At 42.1% G+C, this 21,430-nt stretch overlaps 1 long non-coding RNA gene across 1 annotated transcript in view; it reads left to right on the top strand.

Moving 5' to 3' along the window:
* The first annotated feature begins 12,003 nt into the window (after nucleotides 1–12,003).
* LOC123483041 overlaps nucleotides 12,004–21,430 on the top strand; it is a 35,100-nt gene continuing 25,673 nt past the window's right edge. The window contains exon 1 of the long non-coding RNA XR_006658039.1: nucleotides 12,004–12,090. This is a non-coding gene — a long non-coding RNA (uncharacterized LOC123483041). The remainder of the gene's footprint in view (nucleotides 12,091–21,430) is intronic.

The raw sequence follows: 21,430 nt of genomic DNA on the forward strand, positions 1-21,430 counted from the left end.
GACAGTTTGTGAATGAGATTGTTCAGTCCCTGTCAGAGGCTTTGCAGATTGATTTGAGAACACATTGTGCCTATCATCCCCAATCTGGGGGTGCAGTCGAAAGGACGAACCAATCTTTGAAAACTAAATTAACCAAATTAATTGGTGAAACAAGCCTGACATGGGTGAAAGTGCTTCCATTGTCACTGATGACGATGAGAGGCAGATCCCCTACAGTCACTGGTCTCTCTCCACATGAGGTGCTGACTGGCCGTCCCATACGGATGACAAATACACCTTTTTCCCAGAACAGGTTGTCCCTGCAAGAAATGGAGGAAGGCTTGGTTGAGTGTTGTGTCACCCTTGACAGTGTTCTTGAGACTCTTTTCCCCGGTTGAAGGCGTCTTTGCTAAATCTAGCAGATGGAGCTGAACACTGTTTGAACCCAGGTGATTTCATGGTGGTGAAAGACTTCAGGAGAAATAGTTGGAAGGACCCCCGTGGAGAGGTCCGTACCAAGTTCTTCTGACCACCCCCCACTGCGGTGAAGGTTGCTGAGAGAGATACCTGGACCCACCTGTCGCACTGCAGACGAGTTCCTGATCCAGAAGAAGATGGGGCCTGGCCAGTTCCGGTGGTGCAGTGTGGCCCTCCTCTGTATTAGCACAGTAGTGCAAATAAGAACTGTAGGTTGTCCTCTTGTTGGAGATGTGACAGAGGATGAGAAGAGTCCCGAGCCAAAGGGGCCAACGCAGTCCCAGAGTAGTGGCCCAGAAGTAGATGGTAATGACAGAAGGAGTCCTGAGCCAAAGGGGCCAACACAGTCCCGAAGTATTGGCCCAGAAGTAGATGGTAATGACAGAAGGTGTCCTGAGCCAAAGGAACCAACACAGTCCCAGAGTATTGGCCCAGAAGTAGATGGTAATGACAGAAGGTGTCCTGAGCCAAAGGAACCAACGCAGGCCTGGAGTAGTGGCCCAGAAGTAGATGGTAATGACAGAAGGTGTCCTGCGCCAAAGGAACCAACGCAGGCCTGGAGTAGTGGCCCAGAAGTAGATGGTCATTGTAGAAGGAGAACCATGCTGGGCCCTCACAACCATGAGGACAATTTGTTCTTTTCTAGAGCAGAAATGGTTGCCGACCATACATCCAGAGAAAAGGACTGTTGGGTGTGTGGGATGGGTCCGGTTAAGGTATGGGCAGGCTTGCCCCTTATAGGAGTCCCAATAGGGGTGAACATTACTATAGCATTGGCAGGAAAAATTCATTTTTATACTATGACCAGCAATGTTAAGGTATATAATCAACCCAATGTGTCCTATTACCTGAGGCCTGGTAATGTCTCACTCCCGCCCATTTCAGTGGCTGGGGTGATGACTGCCCCTTGGTGTATTAGAGGATATGGAGATCACGATTTGGGTGAATTGAAATGTAATTGTACTATGAATCTTAATGGATCAAATGCTTGCAATTTAACAGTGATACAGGAGAATGGTCAGGCCGATAAGGAACCGTTTAAAATTTGAGGTTGACAAACATAGCACAACTCTGAAAGGAGCCCGAATGGCACCTATTGGCTATGTGGTCAGATGGCTTACTATAGCCTTCCCTTCAAACTGGGGAGGTACTTGTACTGTTGGGTTTTTGGTGACAGCTATGAGAACCGTTCCAGATAATGAAAAGGATCTGAAGGCTCTGTTTAGAGACTACAAACTTCCTGGAATGAGGAGAGATAAGAGGTCTCTAGCTGACGACACTCACACTCAGGCACCAGCCTCCAAGTTCTTTGGGGTGTTTTTCTCTGGGTATGGAGTTGCATGTGCCCTAGACCAAATGCGTGACATCTCTAGACACAGAAATTTGGCAATGCTACTAGAAATGCCCTGGAACAATTGAATGGGGAACTAAAATAATTGCTTAAGTTAGCTCTGCAAAACAGAGAGGCTCTTGACTATATTCTGGCAGGTCAAGGGCGCACTTGTGCAGTCATTGATGATGAATGTTGTACTTTTGTACTCCCAGATCACTCTTCTAATGTGACTGATCTTCCAGAAAACATTGCCACTATTTTCTAAGAATAATTCCCCAAAACCAGAGTGGATGCTTGCAACTTGTTCTCTGCCTGTAATTAATTCTGCTTTTCCCCTCCTTCATGGTGCAACTATCTTTACGAAACTGGATCTACGAAATGCGTATCACCTGGTGCGCATTCGTAAAGGTGATGAATGGAAGACTGCCTTCAACAAACCCTTGGGACATTTTGAGTATCTGGTTATGCCTTTTGGTTTGTCTAATGCCCCTGCTGTTTTTCAGGCACTAGTGAATGATGTCCTTCGGGACATGTTGAATCGTTTTGTTTTTGTCTATCTGGATGATATCCTGATTTACTCAGAGTCCTCCAGGAACATGAACTGCATGTGCGCCAGGTGTTGCAAAGGTTGTTGGAGAACAAATTATTTGTGAAGATGGAGAAATGTGAATTTCATGTGTCTGAAACCTATTTTTGGGTTACATAATAGCTCAGGGGAGTTGCGGATGGACCCAGCTAAGATCTCTGCTGTCACGGACTGGCCAGCCCCCTCCACCCGCAAACAACTCAACGATTCCTGGGGTTTGCGAACTTCTACAGGAGGTTCATCAAGGACTACAGCCGCATTGCTGCGCCACTCACCGTCTCACCTCCATCTCACTACCGTTCGCTTGGAATGAAGGGGCCGAATCAGCGTTCGAGGAGCTGAAACATCGACCGCCTCGGCTCCCCATTCTGATGCAGCCTGACCCCGACCGCCAGTTTGTCGTGGAGGTGGATGCATCCGACACTGGGGTTGGTCGCGGTGTTGTCATAACGTTCACCTGAAGATAACAAACTGCATCTCTGTGCTTTTCTTTCACGGAAACTTTCTCAGGCAGAGAGGAATTTATGATGTTGGCAATGTCGAACTGCTCGCCGTTAAGCTGGCTCTCGAGGAGTGGCGGCATTGGTTGGAGTGGGCGGAACAACCCTTCATCGTTTGGACGGATCATAAAATCTTGCACACATCCAGTCAGCGAGCAGCTCAATCCCCGTCAAGCCAGGTGGGCACTATTTTTTTGGTAGATTCAATTTTTCCCTGTCTTACCGTCCTGGGTCACGTAACGTCAAGCCTGACGCCCTGTCTCGTGTTCATTCTGCTGTTGATACTGGTAGTAACCCTGAACCCATCTTGCCTCCTACCTGCAGTATTGCTGCCATTACATGTGACATCAAGGGATTGTTAGACAGGCTCAACATCTACAAGTTGACCCTGGGGAACGGTCCTCCTAACTGGTTGTTTGTCCCTGAGTCTGTTCGGCTCCCAGGTACTTCAGTGGGCTCACTCGTCTCCCCCTTACCTGTCACCCTGGAGTTACTCGGACCCTTGACTTTTGCAGCGGAAGTTCTGGTGGCCCAGGATGGAGGCGGACACTGAGCCTTCATTGCTGCTTGTACGGTATGTGCACGTAAGAACTCTACCCAGGCCAGCGCTGGTCATCTACGACCTCTGCCAATACCCAGCCGGCCCTGGTCGCACATTGCATTGGATTTTGTCACTGGACTTACCCCTCGTCTGGAAAGACTGTCATTCTTACTGTAATTGATCGTTTTCTAAGTTTGCTCGTTTTTTGGCCCTACCTAAACTGCCCACTGCCAGAGAAACTGCTGATATTTTGGTTGAACATGTGTTCCGCTCTCATGGTCTACCCACTGATATTGTCTCTGACAGGGGTCCCCAGTTTGTCTCCCAGGTATGGAAAGCTTTCTGTAAAGCTTAGGCATCCCACATCCAGCCTGTCCTCTGGATATCACCCCCAGACCAACGGGCAGCCGAGAGGAGCGAACCAGGAGATGGAGACCGCTCTCCGCTGTGTCACAGGGTCTAACCCTGGGTCATGGAGCTCCATGCTCCCCTGGGTGGAATATGTCTCATAACACCTTGACTAACGCTTCCTCTGGTTTGTCTCCCTTTCTGTGTGCTCTTGGTTATTAACCTCCCTGTTTTCCCTTCTCAAGAGAGGGAACTGGCGATGTACCCTCGGTGCAGTCCCATATGCGCCGCTGCTTCAAGGTCTGGAGGAAGGCCAGGGTAGCTCTGTCCCGAGCTCGTCGACATGCAGAGGCAAGCCAACTCACGGTCCCAGGCTCCCGGTTACTCTCCTGGTCAAGAGGTATGGCTTAAGTCGTGATCTTCCATTGAAAGTGGAATCTAAGAAGATGGCGCGCGTTTTATAGGACCGTTCAAAATATCATCTATTGTTAACCCCTGCGCGGTTAAGCTACAGCTTCCTGCCTCCCTACAGGTTCATTCCACTTTTCATGTGTCCCAGATTAAGCCTGTGTCTGTTAGCCCTCTGTGCCCGCCCTCTCGTCCCCCTCCTCCGCCCAGGATCGTGGGGTGGGGGTCCTGTCTACACTGTCCGGCGACTTCTGGATGTTCGCCGCCGGGTCGTGGGTTTCAGTACCTGGTGGATTGGGAGGGTTATGGTCCTGAGGAACGTTCCTGGGTTCCCAGGAGCTTCATTGTGGATCCTGCTCTGGTCCGTGATTTTCAGGTTACATCCTGATAAACCCTGTCGGCCGCCGGGTGGCGTCCGCGAGGGGGTACTGTTAGGCCTACTGCTGCTAGGTAGCTCTCTCTCTGCTCTCCCCCTCCCTCTGTCTGTTCTTGATTGCAGGAGTGAAGTCTGGTGTGCGGGAGTCAGGGTTCCAGCTGCAGCTCATTCACCATAATCACCTCAGCCTTAAAGACCCGGTCAAACTTGCCACTCATCGAGTCAGATCATAGTCAAGACGACCATGTTAGTCTCGCTGCTGACTCAACCTGCTTGTTTTTCGCTCTTTGTGTTTTTGGCCTGTTCTATTTACATTTCTCCTGTGCCACAGATTATTGGAACCTGACTCCTGCCTCCGCTTCACTCCTGCCACCACCATCCTGCTTTCCACTACTGGACCTCCTTTTGGACTCACCACGGACACTAGGACGTTAACGGTACCACTCCTGCTCAGAACCTAGATCTGTTACCCTCCCTGTAGACCTGGACTTGCTCTTCCCCTATTTTTGGAAACCTGGACAATTTAACTTTGTAAATAAACCTGTTAAACCTTCTCTGGCTCGGTGTAGTTGTCTGCATTTGGGTTCATATCCAGTTAAATCGTGACACATAATTGTATAAATCACTTCTTTGTATCGACTGCGAAGACATTGGCAACTATGTGTTTGTAGTCAACTTTGTTCTGAAGTTATTGGAAGTCACAGAGATACGGATAGATCATGTAATTCTAGGCTTAGCGGAGATCTTCTGTGTGATAAGTGACAGCGGAAGCCGGGCCCTGGATAAGAGCAACTGCTAAATTACTAAAATGTTAAAGGTAAATGTTTTATACCAAAAATCAATCAAATTGTATTGGTCATATACACATATTTGAAAAACAATACCCACAAATCCCCAAAATAAAAATAAGAAATTAAGAAATATCAGGAAAAAACAATGCCTTGACTAGAATACAGTATATACATATAAAGAGGGTAAGCAGTATGTAAACACTATTAAAGTGAACCGTGTTCAATGACTAGGTACATAGGGCAGCAGTCACTAAGGTGCAGGGTAGAGTACTGGGTGATAGCCAGCTAGAAACAGTGACTAAGTTCAGGGCAGTGTACTGGGCGGAGGCCAGCTAGTCTGATGGCCTGGAGATGAAAATCTCATAAAATTGGACTGTATATAATTAGTTTTCATTTTTTTTTTTTAAATATTGATGTCACAAATGTATCATTTGTACTGATTTTTTATGTCGTTACATGAGTTTGTTACATTTGACAATGTAAAACCTAGCAGTACTACTTATTTCTCTGAGAGTGAGGCAGATATATTATTACTGTGTAAAACCTAGCAGTACTACTTATTTCTCTGAGAGTGAGGCAGATATATAGCATTTTGGAGAAAAAAAATAGATTATTTGTCTATCTGAAATGAAACCATCAAGTGATAGATTTTAATCAAATACATGTCTGTCATTGAACAACCCCATGCCATGACTAGATGGTGAAAAAACACACCAATCTCTTTCAGAATTTCTTTAAACTATAAAAGCTAATTTACCAACATTTCTGAAAATGGTTAAATAGCGTTTTGGAATGAAACTCTTCTTATGTTTCCCCATCTGAGCTCAGAGTAGATGAGAGACTTAATGTTTGTCTCTGTTGTGTTGAAGTCCAATCAAGCAGGAGAGACCAGCCTCCCCTGTACCCATCTGTGTGTCAATAAAGAGTGACTGGTCTATGGTTCAACCTAGAGAGAGGGAGACTTTTCTAGTGAACAAAGGTAAGAAGAACTCATGGGTCACGGTCAGTGAGTTAAACAACACTGTCTCTAGTCATTTCTCCTCTCCCATTTTCCCATTTATTTTTGTTGTTTTCATAATCCATAGGCTAATAATTTTTCCATTTTCATAGTCCTAAAACACACACTTCCCTCATTTTAGTGTGTGTTTGTGTTTGTGTGCAATCCTTGGATGTTTTGTCCACAGAAACCAACAGGAGAGATCAGAGTCAGAGATGTTCAGTGGTCAGTCTTCCCAGAGTCATCAAACAGATGTACATTTGTTTTTGTTTACCTCAAGTAAAGTTGATCTGTCAATCATTAATTAATGTGTTAATGAGAAAGCATTTCTTCTCTTGCTTAACTTATTTACTTTATTTATTTAAGTTTATAGCCGGATATATTTTAATATATATTTGACCAAACAGGCACTCAAGGCACGTGTGTCTCTCTCTGTCTCTCTCTCTGTCTCTGTCTCTCTGTCTCTGTCTCTCTCTGTCTCTGTCTCTCTCTCTCTCTGTCTCTCTCTCTCTTCTCTGTCTCTCTCTCTCTTCTCTGTCTCTCTCTCTCTTCTCTGTCTCTCTCTCTTCTCTGTCTCTCTCTCTTCTCTGTCTCTCTCTCTCTTCTCTCTCTCTTCTCTGTCTCTCTCTCTTCTCTGTCTCTTCTCTGTCTCTCTCTCTTCTCTGTCTCTTCTCTGTCTCTCTCTCTTCTCTGTCTCTCTCTCCTTTCCTCCCCCTTCCTCTCTCTTCCTCCCCCTCTCTCCAGGTCTTTGTGATGTGTGGCTCAATAATCTACACTGTGATGTGTCCGGATGGGGAGGTGGATGCTGCGTTGGGCTTTGCTCACGTCCTGGCCTGGGGTGTCCTTCCCCTCTGTGTCTGGTCAGTGGTCTCATCTACATGGTACTGAGGAAGAGGGAATGAGAGAGGGAGGGGAGGCTAAGGTTAAGGCCTCACACCACCACCACCAGAAGAACACAGCACTTTGCCCCAGGGTTGGAGTCAATTCAGGGAAGTACACTAACGTTACAATTCTCTTCAATGCTTCTTAATGAGGTTTACCTTCTGAATTTATTGAAATTTAAATGGAATTGAGCCCAACCATGCTGTGCCCTCACTGACCACCAGAGGAGGCTGGTGAGGGGAGGATGAACGGCTCATAATAAGGACTGGAATGAAGTGAATGGAATTGTACGTATGTGTTTGATGCGTTTGATACCATTCCATTAATTTTATTCCAGACATTATTATGAGCCTGTCCTCCATGCCACCAGCCACCACTGCTGACCACAGACCAGAGACCAAACAAACAGTCTAACTGGCAACCCACGGATACATTAGTCTGGTCCCAGATCTGTGTGTGCTTTAGCCAACTCCTTTAGATATACAGGGCATGACAATGAATCAGAAGAGTTGGTTTAAACAGATCTGAATCAGGACACTAAGAGTCGGTTTCAACAGATCTGAATCAGGAAACTAAGAGTTGGTTTCAACAGATCTGAATCAGGAAACTAAGAGTTGGTTTCAACAGATCTGAATCAGGAAACTAAGAGTTGGTTTGAACCACACAGATCTGAATCAGGAAACTAAGAGTTGGTTTGAACCACACAGATCTGAATCAGGAAACTAATAGTTGGTTTGAACCACACAGATCTGAATCAGGAAACTAAGAGTTGGTTTAAACAGATCTGAATCAGGAAACTAAGAGTTGGTTTCAACAGATCTGAATCAGGAAACTAAGAGTTGGTTTGAACCACACAGATCTGAATCAGGAAACTAAGAGTTGGTTTAAACAGATCTGAATCAGGAAACTAAGAGTTGGTTTAAACAGATCTGAATCTGGAAACTAAGAGTTGGTTTAAACAGATCTGAATCAGGAAACTAAGACTTGGTTTAAACAGATCTGAATCAGGAAACTAAGAGTTGGTTTAAACAGATCTGAATCAGGAAACTAAGAGTTGGTTTCAACACATCTGAATCAGGAAACTAAGAGTTGGTTTAAACAGATCTGTATCAGGAAACTAAGAGTTGGTTTCAACAGATCTGAATCAGGAAACTAATAGTTGGTTTGAACCACACAGATCTGAATCAGGAAACTAAGAGTTGGTTTAAACAGATCTGAATCAGGATACTAAGAGTTGGTTTCAACAGATCTGAATCAGGAAACTAAGTGTTGGTTTGAACCACACAGATCTGAATCAGGAAACTAAGTGTTGGTTTCAACAGATCTGAATCAGGAAACTAAGAGTTGGTTTCAACAGATCTGAATCAGGAAACTAAGAGTTGGTTTCAACAGATCTGAATCAGGAAACTAAGAGTTGGTTTCAACAGATCTGAATCAGGAAACTAAGAGTTGGTTTCAACAGATCTGAATCAGGAAACTAATAGTTGGTTTGACCCACACAGATCTGAATCAGGAAACTAATAGGACCACATACCCAACCTGGGTTCAAATAGTATTTGTTTTCCGTCAAACACTTTGAGCATTTGATTACATTTTGAGTGTTTGCACTTTTGGGATTATTCCATTGGTTTCATTGTGCCAGGCAAGCTCAATCAAGCCCAGCTTAGGCATTTGTAAGAAAACAAATCCTATTTGAACCCAGGTCTACATTATACATACCCATGCGTTAGTAAACTACAGAGAAGAACAGACTATCCATGTTCCAGTGTAAATATGTACATAGTGTTTGCTGTTGAATGTTTATTACAGTTCTACATACCTTTAGTACATAGTGGGGTTGAGTTGCTTTGTTGAGCTCAGTTCATTGTTAAAGCACCTTTAGTACATAGTGGGGTTGAGTTGCTTTGTTGAGCTCAGTTCATTGTTAGAGCACCTTTAGTACATAGTGGGGTTGAGTGGCTTTGTTGAGCTCAGTTCATTGTTACAGCACCTTTAGTACATAGTGGGGTTGAGTTGCTTTGTTGAGCTCAGTTCATTGTTAGAGTGCTTTTTTAAATGTATATAATTTCTCCTCTGTGCCAAAGAGATAAAGCTGTGATATCAGCGTTTAGGGAAAAAGCCAACATCTTAAAAACCTTTTAAATGTTTATTTTGCTTTACTATAGAGTAGTGTCAACTCCTAGCTTGTCATTGTCAAGTCAAACATGACAATTCCATAAAGAGTTGGCAAGAAAGCAAGAACAGACTGGCCATCAGGCTAGTCATCTCCTTCAGACAAAGTTAATTCATAAACAACAACAGTTTTCTTGATGAAGGAAAATGGGGATATGTTTAGGATCCAACTAATTATAATTGTGTTAATGAACGAATGAGCATTACTGTAAAATATTGTAAAGTGGTTTTCCCACTGGCTATAAGGTTAATGCACCAATTTGTAAGTCGCTCTGGATAAGAGTGTCTGCTAAATGACGTAAATGTAATGTAAATGTAAATGTTTTAAATCTTTGTGATACACCAAATAGCAACTACTGTATTGTCTACTAGGATTCTGAAATGTAAATGGTGTTTTGTCTCTGCTGTTCTTCTACTGTATAGCCGGGTTGTTAGTGATGTGTTATTAAATGATTTTAACAATACTAGTTACGTGGGTCTTGTACGTGTGCACTTTCCGTACAAAGACAATTTTGCGGCAAAAAAAAACAAAAAGAATGTTTAGATAAATAAAAAACCTTGAAATAATAATTCATTCGTTCACTCCAAACTGTCCTGAATGACACATCTGCAGTACTGATCCTGACCACCAGGGGGGGCTGTAATGCAGAGGAACTTTTGTGAGACAGTCGTGGTTCCATAAAGTGTGTGTGTGTGTGACATTCCTACAGATTTGTGTGTGTGTGTGTTACACTCTAGACGTGACATTGTTTACGATGCTGACAGATGGATCTATAATGAGGTACAGAATACATATCTAGTTGAACCAACCACAGATGGATCTATAATGAGGTACAGAATACATATCTAGCTGAACCAACCACAGATGGATCTATAATGAGGTACAGAATACATATCTAGCTGAACCAACCACAGATGGATCTATAATGAGGTACAGAATACATATCTAGCTGAACCAACCACAGATGGATCTATAATGAGGTACAGACTACATATCTAGTTGAACCAATGAAAGCTATTGTGTGTCGATATCTTCTCTAGTTGTTCCTGGCATCAAACCTGTAAACAATCAGGATCAATTGAACTTCAGATACCCACCTGGATCCCTTCTGCTGGAAACTAGGCAACAAGATACACACACAAACACTAAATATTTCAACAGAAATCAAGGGGTACATTTAAATGTGGTCATGTGTGGAAAAACAAGGTCTGAAAAGTGGTTTCTAAAAACAAAATAAAAAGTAAGGAACAAGTTGTTTTTTATCACATTGAATATTAACTTTGTAGTAGAGTGGAGTTGCTTGTTAAAAATCATACAGATCACAATTCATCCAAACAACTTGGCATAAGTCCTTTCCACAGTGCTGCTGCTTGGAGCTAGGGATAGGGTTAGGGACAGGGTTGGGTTAGGGTTAGGGTTAGGGTTAGGGTTAGGGACAGGCTTGGGTTAGGGTTAGGGTTAGGGTTAGGGACAGGGTTGGGTTAGGGTTAGGGATAGGGTTAGGGTTAGGGACAGGGTTGGGCTAGGGTTAGGGTTAGGTTTGAGCCAGCATGTGGACGGACATGAGTCTACGGTTTGAGGATATATAATTCATTCTCTGGCTGTACTGACCTGATTTAAACCCAATTTCTAGTCCTGCAAACAGAGAGAGAAACAACACACATGGAAATGTGTTTAACACAGTTTAATGCAATTTCCTTTTACTAAAATAGTTTAGTCATGTTAATTTGTAGCTCTCTCTGTATGGCAGATTCTCAGTAGGTTTCCATAGTCCATTAACCTAACAGCCTGGAAGGGAGGGAGGGAGGGATGGAGAGAGAGAGAGAGCGAGAGAGAGAGAGAGGGAGGGGGAGAGAGAGAGAGAGAGAGAGAGAGAGAGAGAGAGAGAGAGAGAGAGAGAGAGAGAGAGAGAGAGAGAGAGAGAGATGGAGAGATGGAGAGATGAGAGAGAGAGAGAGAGAGAGAGAGAGAGAGGGATAAGACTGGATAACACTCAGTCTGCCTCCTCAAATGGCACCCTATATAGTGCACTACTACAGCCCTATTGGTCCTGGTCTAAAGTAGTGCACTTTGGAGGGAACAGGGTGTCATTTGGGACGGTGCATCAGACTTGAATCACTGGTCCTGGACACTGCAAGTTGTTCATTCCGAATTGTTTTTAATGATTAACCTTGTCCTGCAGTGGCCTAAATCAGGGTCACACAGTGTTTCTTGGTATTCTTAAACAAATCTACTTTGAAACAAAAGTACACACCTCACACACATGGTTATGGGCTTAATAAAAAGAAGACACCTGTACCATGTCAGATATAGAGTAGAAATGTATTCCATGTTGAGTTTACATCCCAATATTACACTTTATATACATGACAGAAGACTGAAATGTAACAAAACTTTTATTAATTATGAAATTATTAAAAATATAAATGACATTCCATCCATGAGACCTCTAGCAGTAGCTACACAGCCATGTTGTAAACCCATGGCTTTTCTCCTAAACAGGTTCAACTGGTTTACTGATTATGCTTACATGGGGTCAATGTCACTGGACTTTAGCAGATGTTAAATTAATCAGTAACAAAAATTACACAGTCACTTGACATTGGGGAGGTGAATAAACTTTTCCCAAGGTTTCTTTCTCAGCACAAAGGAAAATCTCAATGATTTGACTTGTTCTGGTTTTGAATTCAGACTGCAAGGTAAGGATCCTACCAGGGATTATTTATGTATGATGTTGGTAGAATGTATACATTGGGATGGTAGTAAGGATCCTACCAGGGATTATTTATGTATGATGTTGGTAGAATGTATACATTGGGATAGTAGTAAGGATCCTACCAGGGATTATTTATGTATGATGTTGGTAGAATGTATACATTGGGATAGTAGTAAGGATCCTACCAGGGATTATTTATGTATGATGTTGGTAGAATGTATACATTGGGATAGTAGTAAGAGGTCGGTGGGTAAATGACTAAGATTCAAGCCTCCCGTCAGTTAGGAGATTTGTTTCTTTATTGTGTGTTTAGTTGTACCTTTACCTTCCTGTAGTTGGCCATTTGGAAGGATTTCTGTATGGAGGAATGGTCTAAGATCACTCCAACTCAGAAAACATTTTAGAAAAGGCTCAGTGCCGTTATCCTCGCAAGGGAGTTATTGAAAGGGAGTGCCACTTGTCATCAGGAAGGTGCTCTCTCAGCAGAACGGAAAATATCTCAATGACTTGACATGTTCTGTTTGTGAATACAGGCTACAAGGTAAGACTCTTCCAAGGGATTATTGTAAAGTGTGTAGGGAAATTAAATATATGGTGTAATTTCAGTGGTAGAAAAAGTACCCAATTGTCATACTTGAGTAAAAGTAAAGATACCTTAATAGAAAATGACTCAAGTAAAAGTGAACGTCACCAAGTAAAATACTACTTGAGTAAAAGTCTAAAAGTATTTGGTTTTAAATACACTTAAGTATCAAAAGTAAATGTGATTGCTAAAATGTACTTAAGTATCAAAAGTAAAACATTTATTTATCAAATGTACAAACGAAGCATGTGTTTAGTGAGTCCCCCAGATCAGAGGCAGTAGGGATGACCAGGGATGTTCTCTTGGTAAATGTGTGAATTAGACCATTTTCTTGTCCTGCTAAGCATTCAAAATATAACGAGTTCTTTTTGGGTGTCAGGAAAATGTATGGAGTAAAAAGTACATTATTTTCATTAGGAATGTAGTGAAGTAAAAGTAAAAGTAGTCAAAACTATGAATAGTAAAGTATAGATACCCCCAAAAAACGACTTAAGTAGTACTTTAAAGTATTTTTACTTAAGTACTTTACACTACTGTGTCATTTTAGTATAGTGAATGGAAGTAAAAAACTCAAATCTAACAGTCCATTTCACCGGGAAAGCTACGTGACAGTTCAATCATACAAAATGGCACTAACTGGGCGTAGGCAAGTCAAATTCAAAAACATGTTGTTCATATATTCGTATATTGTGGTTATTTTACAATTTGTATATTTTTTTATGTATCATAGTTCGTCATAAATTGTCTTTCAGAATATCGGAAAAATTTTTGTTTTCAAAATTACAATGAGCTCCTGCTTCCTGTGTAATTTGGGATGAAACCACTGAACATACTTTTCTTAACATTGATATGGCCAATGGCCAATGACCTTGAGCCTTTTGGATGGGCACTTCTAATGTAACTCTATGGCAGCACCCAAGAAGCTTGAATGTTCGAGCTCTCCATGTAGATTTTACGGTGACATAGAGTCTCCATGAGTGACAGAATACTGAGCCAATCACGGCGCAACTAGAGAACATTACCAACCCCCTCCGCTCTGTATTTTCCGCTGGCGCCCCACCACCACAGAAAGCACTGAGCTAGGCTGAAACACCTGCATTTTGGAGCTGCCTTACTCAAGAAAGCAAAAAAGAGACCATGTTTGTATGCGGCTTTATTAACTCAATGATTTGTTTTTTGACATTGTTTGCAAACTGATGTGTGACACCTATTAATGTCAAAATAACATGCAAAACAGACAACAACAAAAAGCTAAACAGGTGGGGCTCTGCTCCAAAGCAATTACATGTGGCACAGAAACCACTGACTCGCTGCATGTTTCTATTATCAAGACACCTGCTGGTACCTCTTAACTGGTTAGTACAGCTCATGAGGATTCCTAAATATCTGCCAACTAGGTGGGACACTTATGAATAAAGAGGCTTCATGCATAGCTTTAATTTATACCCATAAGAGTAGGACTAAAATGGCTTTATTCTCAGAACTTATACGACACATTTTCTACTCTGAGACGCTTTTGGATATGGGCCCAGATCTCAAAATATTGTAACGATCCAGTATTAAATGAGTCTGTCTGGGGAGAGAGAGGACCAATTTTCTACTCTGAGACGCTTTTTGGATACGTGCCCAGATCTTAAAATATTGTTTTAAAAACGAATAATTTTAGTTTGACATAATAAAAAAGAATATTACTAATGTACCCGACTGTAAAGACTGGGTTTAGTTTATTGTGTTGCTCTGCTCATGTCCGCGTTCTGGAACTGTCCGCGTCCCGTACAGAACAGTCCGCGTCCACGTACGGTTTGGCGCCAAGCATATTGTCCAGTTACGCGCAGAGTGGGCTGAGGTGATCTTGGGGAACAACGACGGAGTTCGTTACAGTGTTGAGACACCGAAGTTTATTGTTCAATTTGCTTTTTTGCGTAATGGTCAGTGACAGTATGAGTGTAGCCAGATCCTTTTCACTCACTATACTTGTTTCATCTTGTGGTTCACCGGATTCGTCATCATCCTTGACGGACAGACGAACGACCTGCTAGCTAGCCAAGCTAGTCGGTACAGCTAGCTAAGCTAGCTACTCTACCAGCAGCATCCTAGTTATCCTAGCTACCACTACATCATCACCGGCTGCCTGCATTTCTTGTGGACCGATGGAGCTCCCGGGTTGTTTCTACCACCTGTTAAATACCGTGGAGGGCTTCTCCCTCTCTCGTTGACGGATGCTGGCTACCTATGCTCCCTCTGTCCGGTTCTCCTCTCTTCACTAGATGGACGGTAACTTTACCGTTTAACCCCTCTGTGTCCAAGGACTGAACTTTTGAATATTATTTTCGGGGCGCCTCAAGTGACATTTTTTACAACGTTTATTTCAGAAAAAATTTGTTCATTGCATCCGCCATGGAGCCCAGTTTCATAATATTACCTTCTCTGTCCCTGGTTATGAAGTCAATCGAAAAAAACAGGCCTTATTTTAGGGCATTTTTCACCCTACCAGCTCCTATTAGTTCTATTGAGCTCCGTGACACCCGACTCGCCTTCAGAACGTTCTATTCCCAGCCCATTGTTCTGCGTCACAATGCCAGCTTCACTATTGTTATCAATGAGACCTGCCTGCGTTAACCCTGTAGGTTAACCTCAGGTAACTTATTATTAACAAGGTTACGGCTACTTGGTGAGCGTTAACCCTGTAGGTTTACCTCAGGTAACTTATTATTAACAAGGTTATGGCTACTTGGTGAGCGCATACACTGTTCACCTGAGTACATGTTGTGGGCACCAACAGTGAGGTGAGACACCGTTTAAGAGGCGATGGCTGGCGGATAGCTATCAATCATTAAAAATGTTCTGGTCATGGTTAACCATATTTGTTTAATGAAAAAAGTGTACAATCTAAACAAAACGCATGTCCCTGTCCTCTTTTTCAAGATGTGGCCGTTTTAAACAGCCAGAAGACTACCTCAGTTGCTACCTCAGATTATGAGCCTAGCAAGTGTCATGAATGAGTTATGTAGTACCCACATACGGCCACAGGGAGGAGCAAGAGTGCCATAAACCCATACTGTTTTTTGCCATATAAACCCTAAACCTAACAATCAATCAAATGTATTTATAAAGCTCTTTTTACACCAGCAGATGTCACAAAGTGCTATACAGAAACTCTTACCCTACTTACAGTGAGGGAAAAAAGTATTTGATCCCCTGTTGATTTTGTACGTTTGCCCACTGACAAAGACATGATCAGTCTATAATTTTAATGGTAGGTTTATTTGAACAGTGAGAGACAGAATAACAACAAAAAAATCCAGAAAAACGCATGTCAAAAATGTTATAAATTGATTTGCATTTTAATGAGGGAAATAATATTTGACCCCTCTGCAAAACATGACTTAGTACTTGGTGGTAAAACCCTTGTTGGCAATCACAGAGGTCAGACATTTCTTGTACTTGGCCACCAGGTTTGCACACATTTTTTGTCCAACTCCTCTTTGCAGATCTTCTCCAAGTCATTAAGGTTTCGAGGATGACGTTTTGCAACTTGAACCTTCAGCTCCCCTCCACAGATTTTCTATGGGATTAAGGTCTGGAGACTGGCTAGGCCACTCCAGGACCTTAATGTGCTTCTTCTTGAGCCACTCCTTTGTTGCCTTGGCCGTGTGTTTTGGATCATTGTCATGCTGGAATACACATCCACAACACATTTTCAACACCCCTGGCTGAGGGAAGGAGGTTCTCACCCAAGATTTGACAGTACATGGCCCCGTCCATCGTCCCTTTGATGCGGTGAAGTTGTCCTGTCCCCTTAGCAGAAAAAACACCCCCAAAGCATAATGTTTCCACCTCAAAGTTTGGACGGTGGGGATGGTGTTCTAGAGGTCATAGGCAGCATTCCTCCTCCTCCAAACACGGCAAGTTGAGTTGATGGCAAAGAGCTCGATTTTGGTCTCATCTGACCACAACACTTTCACCCAGTTCTCCTCTGAATCATTCAGATGTTCATTGGCAAACTTCAGACGGGCCTGTATATGTGCTTTCTTGAGCAGGGGACCTTGCGGGCGCTGCAGGATTTCAGTCCTTCACGGCGTAGTGTGTTACCAATTGTTTTCTTGGTGACTATGGTCCCAGATGCCTTGAGATCATTGACAAGATCCTCCCATGCAGTTCTGGGCTGATTCCTCACCGTTCTCATGATCAATGCAACTCCACGAGGTGAGATCTTGCATGGAGCCCCCAGGCCGAGGGAGATTGACAGTGCTTTTGTGTTTCTTCCATTTGCGAATAATCACACCAACTGTTGTCACCTTCTCACCAAGCTGCTTGGTGATGGTCTTGTAGCCCATTCCAGCCTTGTGTAGGTCTACAATCTTGTCCCTGACATCCTTGGAGAGCTCTTTGGTCTTGGCCATGGTGGAGAGTTTGGAATCTGATTGATTGATTGCTTCTGTGGACAGGTGTCTTTTATACAGGTAACAAACTGAGATTAGGAGCACTCCCTTTAAGAGTGTGCTCCTAATCTCAGCTCGTTACCTGTATAAAAGACACCTGGGAGCCAGAAATCTTTCTGATTGAGACGGGGTCAAATACTTATTTCCCTCATTAAAATGCAAATTAATTTATAACATTTATGACATGCGTTTTGCTGGATTTTTTTGTTGTTATTCTGTCTCTCACTGTTCAAATAAACCTACCATTAAAATTATGGACTGATCATGTCTTTGTCAGTGGGCAAACGTACAAAATCAGCAGGGGATCAAATACTTTTTCCCTCACTGTATATCCTGTTTTAGCCGTAACCCCTAACCCCCTAATTCTAGGGTAGGGTAGCCTAGAACACTTTTTAGAAACTATTTTAGTAATAATATTATCTTAGTAAATACAAATGTAGTATTAAATAGCGTTTTGATTATTTTGTTGTTATTTTATTATATGTATAATTGCAAGACAGAACACTTGATAAATAAGACATTTGTTTTATTTTTTCAAATGTGGTTTGAATTGGGTGACCTAGTAACCTCTGTGTGAAAGTCCAGCAATTGGCGTGGGGCAGGTTTGAGACTGATCTAATACACTTTATTTCTCAGCTGCCTCAACGTCTGTACGTGAATTAATAACTTTTAATTGCTAAATATTTCCAATAAGACCACGAAGCATCAGTTATAGGCTACAAGCAGCAATATGATTGACATAAAATAGCATGCAACCAAATACTATATGTCCCATGATTTTCTAAAATGGTCACTCATTACTTTAGCTAGCTATATATCTCGTATTAGGCCTTTGATGCTTTTGGAAGAGCAATTAAATAGTGACTATAGCAGGTGTTGAACCCGGGTAAATAATCACTAGTCAGATGCTCCAACCTCAACCCTAGTATACATGCATTTTTAAATATCTAATATTGCGATTAAACAACCTCGGAATAGATAAGACAAGAGTGCATCTTCCATCCGCCAATAAATTACATCATGCAACCCTCGCGGTTAGCAAATGTACCTCAACATGCCCCTCGCTTGTGCTAGAAGGCAGAGTTCTTGCTGCTGGTTGATGAATCTGACAATGAATGTACCAGGAAAATACGTTTTCTCAACCAGAGGTGACTAAATTAATGTTCAGGCTTATTGATAATTGTTATAGTAATGAAGTATAATTTCAAAACATGAGCATAAAAACAGGTAATAATAAACATGAATCATCATTATATTATTTCACAGTAATCTGTTAAATGCTTTTTTCAGTCGCTCCTCTTGGCGTTAGCAGTGTGAAAGGGACAGTAAAAGCGTGTGCAGGAGTTTTCCTGTGAGGGGTAGTGGTGGTGTATCCAGGAGAAAACTAAACTAACCTTCTGAAATGTCATTCGTGGTCTTACGCTGCTCTCTATTGGAATTATTTAGTAACTGCAGTAGTACTGAATAAAGTATATCCTTACTAAAGTAGTAATTACTCAGAATTTCAAAATATGACATTTTCTAGTTCATTTTACCACTTACAACCATAACATAACAATTTATAGCATAACAAACAATGAAACTGACATAAACCAAAAACACCACACATTTAGTTAACTATATATATATATATATATATATATATATATATATATACAGTGGGGAGAACAAGTATTTGATACAATGCCGATTTTGCAGGTTTTCCTACTTACAAAGCATGTAGAGGTCTGTAATTTTTATCATAGGTACACTTCAACTGTGAGAGACGGAATCTAAAACAAAATCCAAAAATCACATTGTATGATTTTTAAGTAATTAATTGCATTTTATTGCATGACACAAGTATTTGATACATCAGAAAAGCAGAACTTAATATTTTGTACAGAAACCTTTGTTTGCAATTACAGAGATCATACGTTTCCTGTAGGTCTTGACCTGGTTTGCACACACTGCAGCAGGGATTTTGGCCCAAACCTCCATCCTATTTTGCAACAAAGCCTCCTTCACTCATGCTGCCAAACATGCCCTCGTAAAACTGACTATCCTACCGATCCTTGACTTCGGCGATGTCATTTACAAAATAGCCTCCAACACTCTACTCAGCAAATTGGATGTAGTCTATCACAGTGCCATCCGTTTTGTCACCAAAGCCCCATACACTACCCACCACTGTGACCTGTACGCTCTTGTTGGCTGGTCCTCACTACATATTCGTCGCCAAACCCACTGGTTCCAGGCCATCTATAAATCACTGCTACGCAAATCCCCGCCTTATCTTAGCTCATTGGTCACCATAGCAACACCCACCCGTAGTATGTGCTCCAGCGGGTATATCTCACTGGACATCCCCAAAGCCAACACCTCCTTTGGCCGCCATTCCTTCCAGTTACATTTACATTTTAGTCATTTAGCAGACGCTCTTATCCAGAGCGACTTACAGTTAGTGAATACATATTTTTTTATACTGGCCCCCCGTGGGAATCGAACCCACAACCCTGGCATTGCAAACGCCATGCTCTATCAACGCTACATCCCTGCCAGCCATTCCCTCCCCTACCCTGGGCCAATTGTGCGCCGCCCCATTGGTCTCCCGGTTGCGGCCGGCTACAGCAGAGCCTGGATTCGAACCAGGATCTCTAGTGGCACAGTTAGCACTGCGATGCAGTGCCTTAGACCACTGCGCCACTCAGGAGTTTACCAGTTTAAAATCAAATAAAAATCAGAAAATGAGAGATGGACAGCAAAATCAGAGAATTGGATAACTCAGTAGAAGTAAACAAGGAATGATTTGGTCTTAAAGCTCAGTATGAAGAACTTCCCACCTCTAAGGCTGCAAACAGCTTAACTAGGCTGGAAACAGTCCTATGATCAAGGTGAAAAACCTGGTAAATTGCTGGCCTGGCACATTAAGAAGTCAAATTCAGCCTTTAATGCAATTCATAATTTACAAGGACAATTATCAATGGATCCTGTGAAATAAACCAAACATTTGCTTCCTACTACAACACACTTTACAACTCTGAATCTCCTGGAGAACTGAACTAGTCAGGTCTTGATTTTCCCTCTACTTCAGAAGACACTAAATTGGATCTGGAAAAGGAATTGGATGGTGTTGAAAAATCTGATGCTATTTTCGATATGAAGGGGAGGTTAAGCGGAAGGTCCAGATGGGCTCCCAATAGATATTTAAGGACAAACTTCTAGGTCCACTTTTGGATATGTACAGTGCATTAGGAAAGTACTCAGACCCCTTGATTCTTTCCACAATTTGTTACGTTACAGCCCTCTTCCGAAATGAATCAAATAAAACAATTCCTCATCAATCTACACACAATACCCCATAATGAAAAAGTGAAAAGAAGTTCTTAGACATTTTTGCAAATGTATTAAAAACTACAAAAATATATTGTTTACAGAAGTATTATAATAAACACCCTTTGCAATGAGACTGAGATGAATGAGATCAAGGTGATCATGGTTTAGACCAGGGTTCTTCAATTCCGGTCCTGGAGGGTCCAAACACTTCTGTTTTTATTTCTACTTGGTAGTTAATTGCACTCACCTGGTGTCCAAGGTCTGAATTAGCCCCTGATTAGAAGGAGAGGATGAAAAACAGAGGTGTTTCGGCCTCCAGAACCGGAATTGAAGAACCCTGGTCTAGACACTCGCAGAGTAGAAAGACATTTTGTAAATGTGATCGTTCAGATGTTGTTTTTGCAACAATTGAACAAAAACCAGTTTGGGCTTTATCATTATGGGGGTATTGTGAGTAGATTGATGAGGGAAAACAACTATTTAATCCATTTTACAATAAGGCTGTAACGTAACAAAATCTCAAAAAAGTCAAGGGGTCTGAATACTTTCCGAATGCACTGTACATAGACAGGTTTGTGCCTTTCCAAATCATGTCCAACAAACTTAATTAGATAGAATCTGCTCTTACCCTGAGAAACAGATTTCCCAATCTTCTCCTCCTCTTCTTCATCTTTAATGTTGACATTAAGCTCCAGTGTTTGACTGCAATCTTCCAGCTTCACTGATGCCAGTCTCTGGATATTGCGGATGCAAACTGGGCTCCACTGTCACAATCAGGACCCAGTGACTGTATGTTTGGACTCAGTGTGGAAGGAGAGAGGCAGGCTGGGTTTCTCCTCACTGTTGATGTTACCGGCCTCAAACTTTCCTGAATCTGCTAGTAGTAATATAGAGCACAGACACAAAAGTTAGTGTTGACAGTTCTGGCAATATCTTTATTCTCAAAAAATATTTTTTTTCTTGTTCAATTATCTAATTCAGTG

Source organism: Coregonus clupeaformis, unplaced genomic scaffold (assembly GCF_020615455.1).
Source record: "Coregonus clupeaformis isolate EN_2021a unplaced genomic scaffold, ASM2061545v1 scaf0014, whole genome shotgun sequence".
In the NCBI taxonomy this organism is placed as follows: domain Eukaryota; kingdom Metazoa; phylum Chordata; class Actinopteri; order Salmoniformes; family Salmonidae; genus Coregonus; species Coregonus clupeaformis.